Source organism: Eschrichtius robustus, chromosome 15 (genome assembly GCF_028021215.1).
Source record: "Eschrichtius robustus isolate mEscRob2 chromosome 15, mEscRob2.pri, whole genome shotgun sequence".
Lineage (NCBI taxonomy): Eukaryota > Metazoa > Chordata > Mammalia > Artiodactyla > Eschrichtiidae > Eschrichtius > Eschrichtius robustus.
In genome coordinates this window covers 84,084,892-84,106,203 of record NC_090838.1, presented here as the reverse complement: position 1 = coordinate 84,106,203, position 21,312 = coordinate 84,084,892, and the positions used below count along the sequence as shown (strand labels likewise).

General features: G+C 43.6%; 1 protein-coding gene across 3 annotated transcripts in view; it reads right to left on the bottom strand.

Annotated features, from left to right (window-relative positions):
* Positions 1-14,086: 14,086 nt before the first annotated feature.
* ZC3H8 (zinc finger CCCH-type containing 8) overlaps positions 14,087-21,312 on the bottom strand; it is a 28,880-nt gene continuing 21,654 nt past the window's right edge. For 2 of the 3 annotated variants that reach the window (XM_068564276.1, XM_068564278.1), the window contains one exon: positions 14,087-14,662. The gene's annotated coding sequence lies outside the window, so the exon portion shown is untranslated. The remainder of the gene's footprint in view (positions 14,663-21,312) is intronic. The other variant, XM_068564277.1, reaches the window with a different exon arrangement.

Here is a 21,312-nt window from a genome sequence, read left to right as displayed (position 1 = left end):
GCATAAATATTCCTGGATATCTACAGTGTTCCAGGCACCGTTTTAGTTGTTCAGAATACAATGGATGAGAAGACGGACAGAGACCCTGACCTCATGATACCCTTACACTATAGCAAGCGAGAAGATAATATAAATACACAAGAAAAGTGTGTGATTTCAAAGAGGGATGAGTGCTATGAAAACAAAGGCAGCAAAAGAGGGTGGTCAGTATATACTAACTGTATGCATAAGTATACATAGATATATCATCCATGTAGCCTAGGTGTTGCAAACACTGTGATCGTGTGTGGTGACAATCAGATTTCATTTCCTGGTGTTTGGAATTAGGACTCAGAATCTCAAGGGTCTGAAGGAAGTCGTGATGTAAAGCAAGGCCTGGGATGACCACCTTGGGCTCATCTACACAGGAGGACGATGATGCTGATTCTTCGTGGGAAGAAAGGACACTTGCAGGGAGGGAGCCTCGTTTTGTGTTCTATTACTGCTGTATAAAATATCCCCAAACTTAGCAGCTTAAAACAATTACTTTATTATGCTCATAAATTCTGTGGGTCAGGAATTCAGACAGAGCACAGCGGGGTGGTTTGTATTTACTCCACAATGTCTGTACCTCCCTCAGCTGGGAAGACTCCTGGGCTGGGGGCTGGGCTTACCTGAAGGGTCATTCACTCACTTGCATGTCTGGCCCTGGCTGGGATGACTCGGAGACTAGCACTAACAACGGGAAAGCTGTCCTTGGACTCTCCCTGTGGGCTAGCTTTCTCAGAGCGTGGTGGCCTCAGAGTGGACAGACTTCTGACGTGGCGGCTCAGGGCTCTTAGAGTGCATGTCCCAGAAAACAAGGTAGAAGCTGCATGGCCTTTATGACCCAGCCTCGGAAGTCACGTAGGGTCACCTCCGCCACACTGTTGGCTGACATAGTCGCAAGCAGCCACTGAGTCAAGGGAAGTGGACATGGACCAGTGACCTCACTGAGTTGAACTGAGAGGTTTCAAAGGATTTTAGGGCCATGAGGGCCATGTTCTAACCGTGCCACTCCTGCTTTCCTGCTTAGGGCTCCAGTGCCTCCTGAAATCGGCTTCTGACCTGTGGGTTTCATCAGATAGCCCTTTTGGGTGTTCTCTGCAAACAGATGATCCCTGCCTAAGACAGGGTTTATACTCAGGCTGGGAGATAAGATCTTCACATATCTCACCAGGGACAATGGGAGAAACAGAGTTAAAGTCCCCAGGCATGGTGCTGCAGGTTCACCAAGCTCAGAGGTCGAGGGAAGGGCTGGGACCAGTTCATGGAGGAGCTGGCATTGAAATGGTTCTTACTAGGGAACTCTAGTGGGACATGCAAGCCATCTCCTGGTAAACTCACTCTCACAAGGAGCATTTCCAACAAAATCCAGCATCGGCAAAGCCATGGGAAGGTCAGCTGACATGCACACAGGAGAGTATGACTTGGTGAAAACTGGGTTTGGGCTGACAGAATTTTCTGAGTCTGACCACCACCTTCAAATGAGAAATCAGATTTTCTCCATCTAGTTCTTTACCTCCAGGAAGCTCTTTAGATACACTTTTTAGAGGAAAAACAGGCTCCATGGTATGTATACCTTGCTGACCTGAGCCAGGATTCACAACCGTCATGTGGTGGCCCTTGGACAGTATCTCTCGCCTTCCTTCCCTTTACAGTTGGTCGAGTGGTCAGACGTGGTGCTGGAGATAAAGATCTCTGTTTCTTAGACTCATCTGTCCTCCCCACCCAAGCCATCAAGTTCCATCATAGGGAGAGTTTGTTTTGTTCCTCACCCCTTGCCAGAGTCCCGTGGGCTAAGATGAGCTATGTACTTATTCCTCCCTTCCCGCCTTCAGCTGGCAGGCAGTGCCAAACTTGGTTGGGGACTGGGCCTTGGAAGCTGGAGAAAGGGCACCATCCTCTAAGGGGTCTTTCTCACTCCAATGCTGGTCTTACAGTGGTTTGGAGTCTGCCCACGGGACAGGTGTATCTCTGCAGAGTTACTTGGCCACGTGGAAATTCAACACATTCCATGTTCAATCATGATCCCTGTTTCCTTGAGGGCAGCCGGATCTTAGTGGGCAACCCCAAATCCCAGAGCCCTGAGTGAGCTGGCCCCTGCCGACCTCCTGGACCACTGCTTGTGATGCTTCCAGATGCACCAGCCTCCTTTCTTCCCCTGGACTCTGCCAAGCTCATTCCTACCCTGGGGCTTCTGGATCTGTCGTTTCCTCCTTGCTCTGCTCCTCATTCCGGTCTCCACTTGGGTGGGTTCAAAAGTCCCCTCCCCAGAGAGGCCGTCCCAGCTGCCCTCGCCAATGCTGCTCACCCATCTGCCATCCCTCTTGATTACCTTTCCCTGTTTCGCTTTCTTCAGAAGTACTTTTCACTATCTGAAATGATCATATTTGTTTACCTGTTTTCTGTCTCTCCCCATAGCATGAAGCCTGTTGGTTGCCCATCCAATATCCATTTCCCTTTTCCACCTTCCAAAAAGAAACCTGTTTTGCTCAGAGCCCCTTCCCTCCTTGTTATGAGTTGAACTGGGTACCCACACCCCAATTCTGATGTTGAAATCCTAACCCCTAGTACCTCAATGTGACTGTATTGGGAAATAGGGTCTTTAAAGAGCTAATTAAGTTTACATGAGGCCATTAGGGTGGGCTCTAATCCAACAGGACTGGTGTCTTTATAAAAAGAGATTAGGAAACAGACACACACAGAGGGAGGAGAAGACAGCCATCTACAAGCCAAGGAGAGAGGCCTCAGAACTCAGCCTTGCTGACACCTTGATCTCAGACTTCTAGCCTCCATAATTGTGTCTTGGGTCCTTTGTGATGGCAGCCCTAGTAAACCAATACACTCCTCATTCCAGCCTGTGACTCAGGGGAAGGAGATCACCCACCACCCACCCTCCAGGCTCCAAGGCAACCACAGTGAATGTCCCAGGCAGAATGAAGGGAAGGGCTTTCTTATTACATGGTTGCAAAGGTCTCTATCTTTTCCACTGAATAAGAGGGAATATGTCATCACGGTTGCTGCTGGAAACCATTTTACGGACAATGAAAGAAGCTAGTATAAGGAAAAAGCCTCCTGGTGAAAGGCAGAGCCAAATGGAGCTGGGGTCCCAATCAAAATACCCCTGGAAACTTTCCTGCCTCTGGACTTCCTGTTATATGAGATAATGTGGTTATGGTTTAAGTGGGTTTGAGATGGAATTCTTGTTGTTTGTAGCCCAAAGCATCCTGGATCTAACTGGCTGGAATCCCAGCTCCATGAGAGCAGTCATCTTTTTTTTTTTTTTTTTTGGCTGCGCCGGGTCTTTGTTCCGGCATGAGTGCTTCTCTAGTTGTGGTGCGTGGGCTCCAGAGCACACGGGCTCAGTAGTTGTGGCTCGAGGGTTTAGCTGCCCCGTGGCATGTGGGATCTTAGTTCCCCGACCAGGGCTCGAACCTGTGTCCCCTGCACTGGAAGGCGGATTCTTAACCACTGGACCACCAGGGAAATCCCGAGAGAGCAGGCACCGTGTCTGCACACCTGCTGATGTAGCCCCAGCACCTGCTCTCCCTGGCAGGTGCTCAACACTCGTCTAGAGACTGATGATTGGAGAACCTTAAATCATGAGGACCAACATGAATGCATTAAGAGAGGCCACCCATCGCATCCAGAAACAACTTGGCTTTAATTTAGTTTGTAAAGATCAGGGCCCTGAGGCAGTGGATTGGGAAAGGGACTATTAGAAAGATGAGTAGGAAGGAAACAGTAGTGAGAGCCTCCTAAAGATGGAAATCCTTAATGGAAACCCACGGACAAGGTGACAGACAAGCCGCAAAATACTGGGTTGGCCAAAAAGTTCATTCCAGTTTTTCCCAATTGGCCAACCCAATAAAAGAGCTGGCGATCAGGGCAAACATTGGCCAATCTGGCCAAATCGCTCCTATTCTCCCACCTCTGGGGACTTCTGCCCCCTTGTGGTTCAGTCACACTATTGCAGAGTTCTTTCCCTTCCCTGACGGCATCTGGCCCCACTCAGGTGGAGGCTGCGCTGACAGCTTAGGTGCCTACCTGTGTGACACAGTGAACTGCTGGCCCACGCTGTGCACAGCATGAGCAAAATATCATCCTTGGTTGTTTCAAGCCACAGAGATTTTAGAGTTGTTTGTTACTCCAGCATAACTATCCTGACTGATGCAGGGCAGAAAGGGAAAAAAATAAAATAAGGGAGAATCCCTCCATCACTGATGATGAGATCATGCTATGGGCTGAGGGGCTGGGATGAACTCAACTCCTTATACTCAACTCCTTAACACCAAACAAACAAAAAAGCCACACACACAAGTGATATCTTAAAATGCAAAACTGGGCTACAGTGGTATGTCTCAAAGGTTGAGGTTAGGCTTCCCAGCAACACGGAGTTTTAGGAGGCCCCAAAGGCCCAACCCTAGCTCTACTGCAACCTCTTGCCTCGGGAGCAGAACAGGCCTTGTGTTTTGGCGGGACCGTGTCCGCCAAAAAGGTATGTTTGAGTCCTAACACCTGGTACCTGTGAATGTGACCTTGCTTGGAAATAGGGATTTTGCAGATGTAATTAGTTAATTAAAATGAGGTCATACTGGATTGGGGTGGGCCTTAACCCAATGACCAGTATCCTCATAAGAAGAGAAAACAGATGCAGACATACACAGGGAGAGAAGACCGATGAAGAGATTGGAGTTAGGCTGTCACAGCCAAGAAACGCCAAGGATCGCCAGTCACCACCAGAAACTAGACAGAGGCAAGGAAGGATCATCCCTTAGAGCCTTCAGAGCGTGGCCATGCCTACCCCTTGACTTCAGACTTCTAGCCTCCAGAACTGAGAGAGAATACATTTCCGTTGTTCTAGGCACTGAGTTTGTGGTCCTCTGTTACAGCAAATGAACACACCTTGTATCCTGGTCTCCTCTGCAGAGCATCTGCTGAGGGTCAACCATCCCACCTCCCCGAGGGAGGGGGCACCTCCATTCTGGGGAACTTGGACAGCCACCCAGTGCCAAGCACACTCTTCTCTTCAAAAGCCCACATCCCAGCCTGGTTATCCTTTTCTTTGTCAATAATCTTGGAGCACTTAAAAGTGATAAAAAACGATCACCTTATTTGTGTAATTCCTGCTCAGTTGAGAGTCAGAGAAGAAGCCCATTTTGCAATGAGTGCAGAGTCATGTTGGGGACATTCAGGAGGCTGATTTTCAAACACTGTGGCCTTTTTTCTTTTTTTTTGAAAGAGAAGTTGACTAATTTTATAACCAGCAGTGACATAATTCTACTTATTTCAGCAGTAAGAGCTGAAACAAGGGGCTCAATCAGCATATTTCATAAAGAGATTCACTGAGTCCAGGGATAAGGAAGGAATTTGGACTCTTAATCGCAACCCTGGATTATGAGCCTAGAAGACTGGACACGAAATCAAAACCATTCTCCCCTCAGGGTCTGCAGGATCAAAAGCTTCCTCTCGCAGCGCTCCTCCCCTCCCCACAGCCCCTACCCTGGGTCCCCGCACCCTTACCACCTCTCCAGCAAGATTCCTGCAGCAGCAGGAGATGCGGATCTCCCCCCTCCACCCACCACCGCAGTGCAGCCTCAGAAGTCCCCTCCCCCATGGTCTACAGTGAATGAAACTGCTGTCGTTCACAGCAGGGGACATCGTGGAGCAAGTGAAGTACCAGATAAAGTCAGGTTCTGCCCTAAAAACCGGAATGCAAGGCCTGCATTTCCTTTTCCTCTGACACACACAGAAGGGGAACACAATTTATAAGCTAGATCAAAAGTGAGTCGAGGGACTTCCCTGCCGGTCCAGTGGTCAGGACTCTGCACTTCCACTGCAGAGAGCACTGGTTCCATCCCTGGTGGGGGAACTAAGATCTCCAATGTGGTGGGGCGCGGCCAAAATAAAAAATTGAGTCAAAAGAAATGGACAGGGGACTTCCTGGTGGCGCAGTGGTTGAGAATCCACCTGCCAATGCAGGGGACACGGGTTCAATGCCTGGTCCGGGAAGATCCCACATGCCGCAGAGCAACTAAGCCCGTGCGCCACAACAACTGAGCCTGCGCTCTAGAGCCCACGAGCCACAACTACTGAGCCTGTGCGCCACAACTACTGAAGCCCGCGCGCCTAGAGCCCGTGCTCCGCAACAAGAGGAGCCACCACAATGAGAAGCCCGCGCACCGCAACGAAGAGCAGCACCCCCGCCCCGACTTGTGTAGAAATCAGCGATTTTTTAGAACATGGCTGCTCTCATCTGCCGATGCTGGACTGGACTTCAGCTGCAGCATTTCCAGCCTCCAGCCAACCCTGCTCGCTTCAGACTGGCCCCCCCAATCTGAATTGGCTCTGGCCAGTCCATCCTGTTACTGAAGGCAGTGGTTTTTGTATACTGTCAGACTCCCTCGGTTTGTCTCAAGTCTGAAGTCAAGGGGAGATTCTATCGGCAACCAAGGACCTCTGTGCAGTCCTGAATGGCGGGTTTTTCCTCCAATTCCGGGGCTTGTTCCTATACTTGGTGCTCCTAAGTGTACAGTTATCCCACCCCTTCGATTGTCTAGTTGGTGAATATATTGTGCAGTGTTAAACACATCGCACCCTCAAAGCTGTTTGCCCATTTTGTCTTCATTTCAAAAATCTCAACAAATGGCTAGCATATGCTTGAACTCTTGGTGAAATTTAAATGTTAAGAAAATAGTATACACCCCCCCCAAAAAAAAAGAGTAGCCCCCGCTTGCCGGAAATAGAGAAAGCCCACACACAGCAACAAAGACCCAACACAGCCAAAAATAAAAAATATATATATAAAATAAATAAATTTATAAAAAAAAAAAAAAAGACAGGAGTTCCGCAGAAGTTCCTTCAGAGTCAGGGCCTTCCCTGAATCTGAGAAACCACCCTGCCGTGTCCTCGGGCATCATGCACGCAACGCCCTCCCACTGCTGGACAGGAAGGTCATTTCCCAGCATCCCTCCATCTCTTACTTGCCACACTTTGATAAGAGCGAAAAACTGCTCGGCTGCCAGCCAGCCTTAGGGGGAAACCGAAAATTGAAACAGAAGCCACAGCTTTTCAGAACAGGCTGCTCTGGGACTCACACCACCCAGAAACTGCACCCATTCAGAGCGTGAGCATCGCAAACTCTTAAGTGTAAACTCCTAACACCTGCTCACTCGCAGACAAGACCACCGGCTCTTCCAGCAACTCTGTACCTGACAAATTCTGCCCCACTCCCGCCAAGGCCATCCCAGGACTGACTCAAAAACTCTGTGTTTATCTTTCCCTAACTCCCTCCTGTTGAGCTGCCCCCAGTCCCCAGAAATGCAATCTCTGTCTTGATGCAGCAAGTTATAAACCTGCTTTGTGGACCCTAAGGGGGTGCCGGGTGGTCTCTGATGGGCACCAACCTCCAACGTGAGCAACCAGGGATCCTCTGCTCCCCAGATCCACACACACTGGTAGGCGGTGACCAGCTGGGAGGCGCGTGCTAGGTAGCTGGCGACTGGTACTAGTTAAGAGGCCCAAGTGTGGAAATGAGAAGGAACCGTGCCAAGCCCGGAGGGCCCCTCACCCGTGCACACGCACACGCGAACGTCACACAGGGAGGTGTGCGCGCCGGGCTGACACACAGGGGAACCCTGCTGTCAGCCACCCTCCTTCCTTTCTGCCTGTCTGGGGAATTACTTGAGCAGGACCCATCATCCCCATCGGCGTTGTTTCATGGTTTGGCCTCTACCACTTCAAGTCTTAAACATTTTAAGAAATCACTTTCATTCTTTTCACCTAAAGGGCCACCCTTCTTCCTATGGTTGGGGGAAATTAATATTTTAATGATTAATGACTAGTGAGTGAGGACCTTTTATGTGCCTGATCCTTGCAGGGAATACAGCCTTCAACAAGACAGAGACACTGCACATCCCTTGTAACAGTTCCAGAATATCAGGGAGGGCAATTTAACGGGTGTGAGGGCTGCTGAGCCCAATGGAGGGTGGAGGGCGAGGGATGCCCTTGCCTTAAGTTCGCTAAAGCTGCCCCCGACACAGGGAAAATGTGGGTGAGGCCTCAGAGGAAAGAGGAAAGGCCAGTGAGGGCCTGAGGCCATGGACACAAGTGCTGGCCTGAACCCCCATTTCCCACTCCTGCAATTTGACCTGGACGGTTCTGAACAGACCCTCGCTAATTCGTGGGTGGGCCCAGAAGGCCGGTTCCATGGTCCTTCATGCAGCTCCAGCACCTCAGCCACGGTATCTTGCTGAAATTTGACAGAACAAAGGCTGAGGACAGGGGCAGTGTCTCCCCATCTGTTCCTCCTTCCCCTCTTGCTTTCTGGTCCCCCAGCTGAAGGGGCCTGCACATCCCATTCAAAAGTCAAGGTCATTTTCCCCCTTCTTTTTTCTGGTGCAGATCTAGCTGGAAGGTGCATCCCCAAGAGCACAGCCCTGCAGAGCTGCTGGCGGTCTTGCGGGAGGCTGGGCGGCTTCTGTTTCCTGAGGGGCGGCTCGCATCACCTCCCCAGCTTGGGAAGAACATAGAACCCTTCACAGCTGCACAAGGACAGCCATTCAGCCCCCGAGACAATCAGGAATTCACCGGGACCAGGTTTTCCTTCTTCATGGACTGAAATGACTGTTTTATGTGCCTCTGGCTGAAATAAGGAGCATTTCTGTTGATTCCGGGTTCACCTAACTGAGCTCAGCTCCGCGAGGAAGTTGAAGTTGGCTTGCAGTTCTCAGGCACACAGAAGGCTGAAAGAGCTCGTGTGTCAGCAGATATGGGCTGAATCACAAATCTGTTCAGGAAGTCCAAGATTAAAGTCCAGTTTATATTATTATGTAACAAACTTACCTGCCAAGCAACACATCCAGGCAAATAAATTGGAAATATTTTTGCGCAGGATACAGCTGGGATACAAAACTTGTATTTATTTAAGACTTATGTGAACGGTAAATAAAGCCACTTCTGTGGAACCCCTGAAAAAGGCAGTTTAAACATTTGGAGCAGGAGCGAAGGCCCTAAATACTCAGGAATGAAGAGCATCCTGCCAGGAAGATGAGTTCCTGGACCGCCAGGCAGGAAAGGGGGATTCTGAAATAAAAGGACTACGAAAATGGCACACATTCAGTCTTCATATCAAAGATAAATATTTCTAAAGTACAGGCATGAAAAAAAAAAAAAAAGTCAAATACTTAAAAGTGAACTGTTGTTACCACTTCTGGAATGACAGAGTAAGAATCTCTGAAACCTACTACTCCATAAAAGGCATGAGAGAACACTGGCAAAAACAGTGAAAATCAACTTTTTCAGAATTCTGGAAATTAAAGCCTTACAACAATTCAAAGAGAATTTACTCAAGAAAAACAGCTGCATCTGGGTAAAATGCCTCGTGACAATGACTTGCCCTAATCTCATTCTCCTCTCCCCAGCTCCACAGCAACCTTGGAAATCAAGAGCCCCAAAATGACAACTGAAAACCAGTACCCATAGTCCCCAGACCAGGCAGAAGAGATGGGGAGCTCCTCAAAAGCCGAATCCACTCCTCCCTAAATTGTCTTTGATTTGTATGACAGTTCACACGACATTCTCAGGGCCTGTCTTCAGCTGACCAGACTCAAAAGCAATAAGCACATACAGCATCCAGATCTTGGATTGTAACTACTACAGATTTTCCTCAACTTACGATGAGGTTCCGTCTCAATAAACCCACTCTAAGTTGAAAATATCATAAGCTGAAAATGCATTTAATACACCTAACCTACTGAACATCATAGCTTAGCCTAGTTTACCTGAAATGTCTCAGAACATTTACATTAGCCTATAGTTAGTTGGGCAAAATCATCTAACATAAAGCCTAATTTATAATCAAGTGTTGACTATCTCATGTAATGTACTGAATACTGTACTTAAAGTGAAAAACAGGAGGTTGTCTGGGTTCAGAATGGTCGTTAAGTTCTTGGTTGTTTACTCTCATGATTGCAGGGCTGCCCAGCATCATGAGAGAGCGTCCCACCACATACCACTAGCCCAGGGAAAAGATCGTAACTCAAAAACCCAACCATGGTTTCTACTGAATGCATAACACTTTCACACCATCGTGTGTGAAAATCACTAAGTGGAACCATTTTAAGTTGGGGACTGTCTTCTCAATTAAAAGGAATCTGGCCTCCTTAGAGAAATGGCCCATTCGAGGGCCGAGGTAGGAACATACAAAACAAGCCTGGAGCACCTCTTCCAAGTTCTTAAAGCTGTTGGCAGGATTCAGTAATTTGTGGTTTTTAGACTGAAGCTCCCGTTTCTTCCCTGTCATTCTGGATACACGGCCCTCTCGAAACACGGCAGCTTACTTCAAGGCTAGTAGGGGAATCTGACACTTCTCATCTTCGACTTCAGGAAGAGCCCAGTCTCTTCTAAGGATTCATCTGATTAGTTAGGGTCCACCTGGGATCATCTCCCTTTTGATTAACTCAGAATCAACTGATTTGAGATCTTAGTTACACCAAAGGTAAAAACCACTTCATCTTTGGCATATAATGTTAAGTTAACCATGGGAGTGAAGTCCATCCTACTCACAGTAATGCTCACACTCAAAGGGAGCAGGTTATACAGGCCGTGTTCACTGGGGACGAGGAATCTTGGGAGCCGTCTTAGAATTCTACCTCCCACAAAGGGGGTGGGAAAAAGGGAGGATACAGGGAATCACTCGTTTTCATTAAAAACCTTTTTATGTTTTCATAATTCATTAATCCAAAATAAATCCCATAACAAATTTTATTTCACAGTAAATTTTTGCCTATATATATAATTTCATTTAAAAATTACATTCAACCAAATCTAAATGTCAGTAGCTTAATAAGAGCCACCATTTTTAATGTACCAATAAGAAAAAATAACCTGCCAATGAAAATGTGATATTCTATCAACTGTAAAGTACGTCCCAATTTCAGAGATGTCGACCACAAAAATAAATACACTCGTTTCTTACTGTGTGCTGCCTGCAGGAGCCCAGAAGGTGAATACAGCCTCCGGTGAAGAGGGCAGTGAGTGGGGACCCATGGCCTTTGGATGGACAAAAGTAGCTTATTCTTGGCTCACATGTATTAGCCTGCCTTTGGCTGCAAGTAACATAAAGCCCAAATCAAAATGGCTTAAACAGTAAGGAGAATATATGATTTCATGTGGCATAACATGAGATCTGAAGGTTGGCTATCTCCTAAGAGTGGTGAATTCCATGGTTCAGCTGTTCTCACGGACCCAGCTTCTTCCCATCTCTTTTCTCTGTCATCTTCAGCTGCTTAGCTGGCTCCCCTTGAGGTCCCTAAGACAGCTGCATCAGTTCTGGGAGTCTATTTAGACATGGCAACGTCTAACCTCTTCTTGTCTATCTCAAGAGATGTTAGCTTTTCCAGCACACCAGAGGACATGAATTCGTATTTCAAGCTTAAACCAATTACTGGCAAGAAGAATGGCACTTCCATTAGTTGTTGAGACCAGTGGTTTTCAACAGCCGTATGTAGAATCATCTGGGAACTACTAAAAAATCTCATGTCCACATCCCAGGCTTCCCCCCAAACTCCCCAAAATCACAATTTCTGGGAGTGGGCCTCAGGCATCAATATTTTTTTAACCTCTCAATGGTTATGTTTATTAAAACTAGTCAGTGAACTGAGGTACCTGTGCTGGAAGTCAGGAATCCTATTAAGACAGGGAGCAGGTCATTCAATACCTCTGCGCCTGAATTCCTGACGTCTACAACTAGATCAAGTTAACACACTGGAAGACTACATACTTGACTTATATTCTCTTACCAAATGACAAAAATTGAGTTTTGCTGTCACGTGGCTTTCAGTAACTGACCGTAAAAAAGTTATATGAAACCTGTCACAAAGAATCTTAGAAATAAGAATTCTCTCCATTCTACTCAGTGATTTCCATAATGAAGACCTACGTAAGAACCGTTTTTATGAAAGTATTATTAGAAGAGTTAGGCTTTGCACCCTCCCTCTTTTCTGAAAATGAGAGGTAAATAGATAACCACTTCATCCTTTTTGTTTGGGCTCCAAAAAAGATCAGAGATAGGGCTTCCCTGGTGGTCCAGTGGTTAAGACTCCATGCCCCCACTGCAGGGAGCATGGGTTCAATCCGCGGTCGGGGAACTAAGATCCTGCATGCCACGCAGTGCAGCCAAAAGAATTTAAAAAAAGATCAGAGATAAATTTAATACAGCCATGAGAACCATGCCGACCAGATGACATGTAAATCCATGTACAGCTTTCCCCATTACAACTTTCTTGCTTATATTTCCTCTGGTTCAGATTTTTTTTTTAACTATGGTATTATTATACTCATACTTGCTTGGAGCTGCATCAAGGGTCAGTGAGATTTACTTCACAAGAGGAAACCCAAGGGAGTAGAGAGGAGCAGAGGCCAATGGGCACTACAGCCTCGTACGGCCGAGATGGCCAGACTTCAGAGCACTTACAACCAGGCAGACAAACAGATCCTGATTCAAGGTACAACACAGTGGAGGCATGACTGAAGCAGGACATTGGGAAATCTGCTCTAAGGAAAAGCTCTCTTTAGAGAATTGTAGAGAAGAAAGTGGAAATTGGAGGCTGGAGTCCAGTTGGAAAGGGCTGTAATAACCCACAGACTAGAGACCCACAGCCTGATAGCTGCTTTAGGTGCACAGGGCACATCTGAGGGAAAACGTCTCTCCCTCAACTTGATTTAACACAAGTTAAGAGATTTCACTGACACAGCGATGTTTGCCTCTTCAAAATAATGATAGTTGTAGCTATTTAAACTTCTCTGATTCTCACTCCCTCAAATCTCTGCTTGGTCTTTTAAGTTTACAGGTGAGATGGGTACTGCCTCTTGGAATATAAGAATTACTTTTTTCTTATACATAAACTTTATGTCAGCCAATGTTAGCTTACGTACAGGTTGGCCATAAAATGTACCTTCTACAATTGTGCCCTATGACAAGATCTTGAATTCCTTTAAACTGTATGTGATCTTTAAAGAAGACATGAAGTATCAATTCTACAGGTAGTATAACCACTCCCTTGCACAATTTCATTAAATTATTGAAGCTTCTTGTAATGAACCCTCTTAAAGCATCAACTCAGCCCCTCTCCCCTGTGACTTCCTCTGGACGATTCTAGTGCATTACCTTTCCCTCCTTCCTATCACAGCCATGGAGTGAACATGGAAGACTGCAATGGGCGCTGAGAGATGACTCACTCTCAGCTCACACACTCCTGATGCTAAGGGCCCAGGATCCATCATTGTTTCTTCCTTTCCCAGGTCTTGTCTGATATACCTTTGCTTGAGTATAAGCAATTCCCTTTCTTGCTTTTGTGGGATTAGGTTACATCCAAAATAATTCTGACTCATATTTTCAGACAAGACTTTGCTAAGAAGCGTCACTAACTTTGGTGGACTCTAATGTATACAGCCAAGTTAGTGATGCTATTATTTTTCCCAGCAATAAAACAATATTATGATAATAGTTTCAATTTCATTTTTCTAATAATAATCATACCACTATATAAAAGTACATATTTAGAATCTTATTATTCATGCTTAGAAAATTTTGTATTGGAATATTATATTAAAGATATTACCACACTCCTAAAATTTATGTTCTACAAGTGTATAATCTGACTATAGTTTATGAACCAATGAGAAAGATAACCATTCTTATATTTTAACAACAAAAAACTTAAGAACTCAGGCTTCCCTGGTGGCGCAGTGGTTGAGAGTCTGCCTGCCAATGCAGGGGACACAGGTTCGAGCCCTGGTCTGGGAGGATCCCGCGTGCCGCGGGGCAACTGGGCCCGTGAGCCACAATTGCTGAGCCTGCGCGTCTGGAGCCTGTGCTCCGCAACAAGAGAGGCCGCGATGGTGGGAGGCCCGCGCACCGCAGTGAAGAGTGGCCCCCGCTTGCCACGGCTGGAGAGGGCCCTCGCACGGAAACGAAGACCCAACACAGCCATAAATAAATAAAATTAAAAAAAAACAAAACAAAACTTAAGAACTCCAGGTTTAGGAATGGTATAGCAAGAGACACTGTTCCATTTTATTTATAACAGTAAGAAATCAGAAACAACTTTTTTGTTCAACAATAGGAAACTGGTTTTAAAAAATCACAGAACCATAATTTAAGCCATAAAACTGTGAGCAAACAATAAAAATATGTTGTGAATGTATTTAATGACATGAAAAGATCTAGCTGTATATACATTGTCTATTATCCCAATGTCTTCCTAGTGGAACCTAGTAGTTTTCTCTCTTCCATCCTCACTCAGCCTAACCTTTCTCCTATTTTATTGAGAAAACACAATCAATCAGAAGAGACTTCTGCAATTTACTACCACAACATTTACGCACCAGCCAGCATCTCTTGTCACATATGCTCCTTCCATATGTTTCACATATGTTTCAATGGCTGGAACCATCTTGGTGAAGACCAACCCTTCACTTAGACACTACATTCTGTCCCTCGGCGCCACCCACTGAAGAGTTGCACATTACTGTAATGACACAAGAGGGCGCTTTAAATGAGGAATCTTGTAAACCACTCCAAATCAAGTCTTGAATAGTCTTGAACAGGCAGACACAAGCACTCTTCATCCATACAAAGCTACAGAAGAAAAGAGAAAACAAAAACACATGAGCTGGTAAAAATTACCAACTTAGCTACCGACTCCACCAAAAAAAACATGCACAGAAGAAAACTAACACAAAAATCCAAACTGAATTAAATATCCCAATTTAGGTATATGAAAAAAAAAAACAACTTGAATTGAAATTCAAAAACTAAGTCCAAAACTGAACAAAAAAAATGGAAGTAGCCATAAAAAAAAGAATGAAATTGAGTTATTTGTAGTGAGGTGGATGGACCTAGGGTCTGTGGAAGTCAGAAAGAGAAAAACAAACACCGTACGCTAACACGTATATATGGAATCTAAAAAAAAAAAGGTTCTGAAGAACCTAGGGGCAGGACAGGAATAAAGACACAGACATACATAGAGAATGGACTTGAGAACATGGGGAGGGGGAAGGGTAAGCTGGGACGAAGTGAGAGACTGGCATGGACATATATACACTACCAAATGTAAAATAGATAGCTAGTGGGAAGCAGCCGCATAGCACAGGGAGATCTGTTCCGTGCTTTGTGACCACCTGGAGGGGTGGGATAGGGAGGATGGGAGGGAGACACAAGAGGGAGGAGATATGGGGATATATGTATATGTATAGCTGATTCACTTTGTTATAAAGCAGAAACTAACACACCATTGTAAAGCAATTATACTCCAATAAAGATTAAAAAAAAAAAAAAGGAAGTAATGAAACAAGAGTTGACTGACCCCAGAAATGACAGAAGAAATAGTAATCACATCAAAAATGAAGACTACAATACAGACCAGATTTGAATGGAAACTTAATAAGGGTAATTGGACAAAAGTGGAAAAAGAAAAAGAATAAAAATTAGATGAAGAAAGTAAAACAAAGAGCAAAAAAAAGAAAAACCATCACAGAGATAACATAATACACATAGTAACTATAAATCAAACATTCTGTCATTTCAATAAATGTGAACGGATTAATTCACTTACCAAAAGAAAAAAATGGATTTCTGGTTTGGCTCACAGAGCAAAACCCAACTATATGCACTATTAAAGAAACAAACCTAAAACTGACTCAGAAAAGCTAAAAATAAAATGATGGGCAAATGAATATTAAAAGCAAATGCAAACAAATCTCTGGCTGCAATGTAGAATCTGAAACCACATCAAGAAATTTTCTGTACTGTTACATTAAAATCTATTAATATACATTGTAGGTTGGATGTATATTTTACACAAGCACATTTTATAATATCATGCATTATTTATTTGGAAAATATTACCTTACTAATTTATGCAGATCTTTCGAATGCTTCATTCTATACCATTTTAAGAATCACATTCTTTAATATCATCACCAATCAATCTTACCAAAAAGTCTTTAAGTACAGGAAAGCTTTAGGGCTCACAGAGGCAGATCAAATGTTGCTAAACTGTAATTTTTGCTCAAAAGCCACAACTTTATCATCAATAACATATACTTTCAGTTGTTTTTCTTGAAAAGACAGGGTCACTCCATTCATTTGTGAAAATCTACCTGCCAAACATCCACATCTGAAAAAACCAGTTTGCCCCTCAGTTTTTTTTTTTTCTTTTTTTTTTTGGTTGTGTTGGGTCTTCGTTGCTGCACGCGGGCTTTCTCTAGTTCTGTTGAGCGGGGGCCACTCTTCACTGTGGTGTGCGGGCTTCTCATTCCAGTGGTTTCTCTTGTTGCAGAGCACAGGCTCCAGGTGTGAGGGCTCAGTAGTTGTGGCTCGTGGGCTCTAGAGCACAGGCTCAGTAGTTGTGGCGCACGGGCTTAGTTGCTCCACGGCATGTGGGATCTTCCCAGACCAGGGATCAAACCCGTGTCCTCTGCACTGGCAGGTGGATTCCTAACCACTGTACCACCAGGGAAGTCCCTGTCCCTGAGTTATTCTTTCATGTAAAAGAATATTCATGAAAAGGTGTTCAACCATCACTAATTAGGGAAATGCAAATCAAAACTACAATGAGATAATCACCTTTTATACCCATTAGGTAGGCTACTATCAAAACAACTGAAAATAACAAGTGTTGATGAGAATGGGAGAAATTGGAACCCTGTGTACCGTTGGTGGAAATGTAAAAATGGTACAGCCTCTTGGGAAACAGTATGGCGGTTCCTCAAAAAATTCAAAATAGAATTATCACATTCTATTCTATTCTATTCTAACGGATCCAGCAATTTCGCTTCTGGGTATATACTCAGAATTGAAAGCAAGGTTTCAAAAAGATATCTGCACATCCATGGTCACGGCAGCATTATTCACAATAGTTAAAAAATGGAAGAAACCCAAGTAACCATTGACAGATGGGTGGTTAAGCAAAATGTGGTAGATACATACAATGGAATTTTTTTTTTTTTTAATTTTTTGGCTGCGCCAGGCAGCATGTGGGATCTCAGTTCCCCGACCAGGAATCGAACCCGCACCCCCTGCGTTGGGAGTGCAGAGTCTTAACCACGGGATCGCCAGGGAAGTCCCAATACAATGGAATATTATTCAGCCTTAAAAAAGGATTGGAATTCTGAAATATGCTACAACATGGATGAACCTTGAAGATACACATTAAGTGAAATAAGTCAGTCACGAAAAGATAAATACTGTATGATTCCACTTACAAGAGGTACCTTGAGTAGTCAAAAATCATAAAGACAGAAAGTAAAATGGTGATTGCCAAGGGCCTGGGGAAGGGTGAAATGGGGAGTTCTTCTTCAATGGGTATGAAGTTTCAGTTTTGCAAGATGCACGGTGGCGATGGTTGCACAACAATATGCCTGTACTCAAATACCAGTGAATCGTACACTTAAAAATGGTTACGATGGTAAATATGTTATGTGTATTTTACCACAATTTAGAAAAAAAAAGCATCCATCCAGTCCTATCTTCTCAAGTATTTATTTTCAAATAAGAAACAAGCATTGAATTTTGGAGGAAGTCTTTTCAGCATCTACAGAAATAATCATGAAATGAAAGACTACCATTTTGCTATTTTTCCATGATAATCCTTGTAAAACTACATGACTTTTAAAACTATCTAAATATACTACCTTGATAAAAAATATTTAATGAAACAAAGTTCTAAGATATAAATCAAATAGTACATTGAGAGAAATTTATAGGTTTAGATGTATGTATTAGAAAAGGAAACAATCAATTTTTGGGCAAAATAAGCTCGAAGAATGTAAAATCAATGCTATAATAAAGAACAGAAATTAATGAAATGGAAGATTAATATAAAACAGAATTAACAAAAGCAAAGTTGGTTCTTTATAAAGGATAACAGAACTGTTAAACCTCCAGAGAAGTTGATCAAGAAGAATAAAAGGGGCTTCCCTGGTGGCGCAGTGGTTAAGAATCCGCCTGCCAATGCAGGGGACACGGGTTTGAGCCCTGGTTCAGGAAGATCCCACATGCTGCGGAGCAACTAAGCCTGTGTGCCACAACTACTGAACCTGCACTCTAGAGCCTGCGAGCCACAGCTATTGAGCCCGTGTGCCACAACTACTGAAGCCCTCGTGCCTAGAGCCCATGCTCCGCAACAAGAGAAGCCACTGCAATAAGAAGCCCGCGCACTGCAACATAGAGTGGCCCCCGCTTGCCACAACTAGAGAAAGCCCGCTCACAGCAACAAAGAAACAAAGGCAGCCAAAAGTAAATAAATTTATTAAAAAAAAGAATAAAAGGCACAAATAATCAATATAAGGAATAAAAAGGCAGCTATAATTTCAGATGCTACAGATATTAAGAAGAAAAGAGAATATCATGATTATGCCAAAACATTCAAAAATTTTTAATTTAAATTAGAAAATTTTGTTTATCTCAGGAATGCAAGGGTAGCTTAACATTTCTAAATCCATAGATATAATTCGTCACAGCAGAATAGAAAAACTCGTGCTCATCTCAAAAGAATTCCAAAAAATCCAACATCTACATCTATTCACGATTATAAAACAAAGAAACAAAAATCTCTAAAACTTTTATCAAAACTACAATTTGAAGAGAATTTCCTTAATCTGATAAAGAGCATCTACCAGAAAATCACAGCAAAGATTGCAGTCAATTGAGGAAGTATTAACAGCAGTCCCTTTAACATCTAGGACAAAAGTGCACTATCACTACTTTTATTTAAAATTGTAGGGGAGGGCTTCCCTGGTGGCGCAGTGGTTGAGTATCTGCCTGCCAATGCAGGGGACATGGGTTCGAGCCCTGGTCTGGGAAGATCCCACATGCCGTGGAGCAACTAGGCCCATGAGCCAACAACTACTGAGCCTGCGCATCTGGAGCCTGTGCTCCGCAACAAGAGAGACCACGATAGTGAGAGGCCCGCGCACTGCGATGAAGAGTGGCCCCCGCTTGCCACAACTAGAGAAAGTCCTCGCACAGAAACGAAGACCCAACACAGCCATAAATAAATAAAAATAAATTTTAAAAAAAATTATTAAAAAAAAAAAAAAAGAGAACACAACTGAGAGCCCAGAAATAAATCCTTACATTTAGTTCAACTGATTTTTGACAAAGGTGCCAAGGCAACTCAGTGGGGAAAGGGTAGTTTTTTAAAATGCTTGCTGGAACAATTGGATATCTATATGCAAAACAAAAATTTGGATCCTAACTCACACCATTCCCAAAAATTAACTCAAAATGAATCACAGACATAAATATAAGAGCTAAAACTATTAAAAAAAATTTAGAAGAAAACATAAAAGTGAATCTTGTGACCTTGGATTAGACAAAGAATTTTTAGATGAAACACCAAAAGCATGATCCGTGACAAAAAAAACTGATACAGTGTACTACAACAAAATGAAAACGTTCATGCTTCAATAGACACTTTTTAAAAGGCAAGCACAAATTGGGACAAAAAGACAAAGCCACAGATTGAGGCAAAATATTTGCAAATTATATATCTGATAAAGGATTTGTATCCAACATATATAAAGAACTCTTACAACTCAATTATAAGCTTACAACCCAATTAAAAAATGGGCAAAGATCTGAATCCACTAACAGCACATGAAAAGATGCTCAACACCATTAGTCATTAGAAAAATGCAGATTACAACTACAATGAGATGCCAGCTCACCCCTAACAGAAAAGCTATAATCAAAACAGCTGACAATAACAAGCATTGGTGAGGATGTGAAGAAACTAAAACCCTCCTACATTGCTGTCTGGAATGTAAAATGATGCATCCACTTTGTAAAACAATGTGGCAGTTCTTAAAAAGTTAAACATGTATTTACTGTCAGACCCAGAAATTCCACTAAAGTAGTAACCTACTCAAGATAAATAAAAATGTATGTCCGCACAGCTAATAATAAGCTCATCCTGATTCTTCCTCCTACCAATACTTCCTTGATGCAACCTAAGGTTTTCTGTGATCTCAAGTAGTCACCTCTTGATCCCATGACCTAGAAATAAGTCATCCCTGCTTGAGGAAATGAAAAAGTACTTCAAATTAACACAGGTCCAAATCTACCCTGAATTGACAGCCACCCCACCAGCACCAAAAAGTTCCACAAAACCCACTTGTTCCTAATTGTACCACCAAAAGGGAAAAAAGTCCTTACATGAGAAGTTCCTCAAGAGAATATTCATTTATGCATTTGGTAGCTTCGTAACATCGATTTTCTGTGATATCCCCAAGGCATATTTTGACAATGTATTAGAATTCTCATTTTCCAAAAAAAAAAAAAATATGTCCACAACACAAAGATTCACACACAAATGCTCACAGCAGAATTATTCATAATAACTAAAAATTGGAAATAACACAAATATCTATCAATTGGTGAAAGGATAAAAAAAAAAGTGGTATATCCATACAATGGAATAATGGAGCAATTATTTTTTAAAAAAATCACTGATATATGCTAAAGCACTGATGAATCTCAAAACCATTATACTATATGAAAAGAGCCAGAAGCAAAAGACCACATGCTGGGGCTTCCCTGGTGGCGCAGTGGTTGAGAATCCACCTGCCAAGGCAGGGGACACGGGTTTGAGCCCTGGTCCGGGAAGATCCCACGTGCCGCAGAGCAACTAAGCCCGTGAGCCACAACTACTGAGCCTGTGTGCCACAACTACTGAAGCCCACACACCTAGAGACCATGCTCCGCAACAAGAGAAGCCACTGCAACGAGAAGCCTGCGCACCGCAACTATAGAGAGCCCACGCGCAGCAAAGAAGACCCAACTCAGCCAAAAATTAAAAAAGCAAAACAAAACCAAAAACAAAAAAAGACCACATGTTGAAATTTATATGAAATACCCAGAAAAGGCAAATCTAGAAAATTCATCAGTGGGATTGGGAAGTGACCGCAAATGGGTAAAAGGAATCTTTTGGGGGTGTCAAAAACCTTCTAAAACTAGATTTTGTGATGCTATGCAACTCTGTAAATTTACCAAATAATATTGAATTATACACTTAAAACAAGTGATATATAAATCATACCTCAATAAAGCTGTTTTTAAAAAAACTAACAAAGTAAAAGGGTCCAAAATAGTCAAGGTGCTCCTGAAGAACAACATTAGAAAAATTATCAAACTATATCAAAATCCAACAAAGCTCCAGTAATTAAGGCAGCAGAGTACTAGAGCGAAAGACAAAAGGAACAGAACAGAGACCCCAGAAATAGACC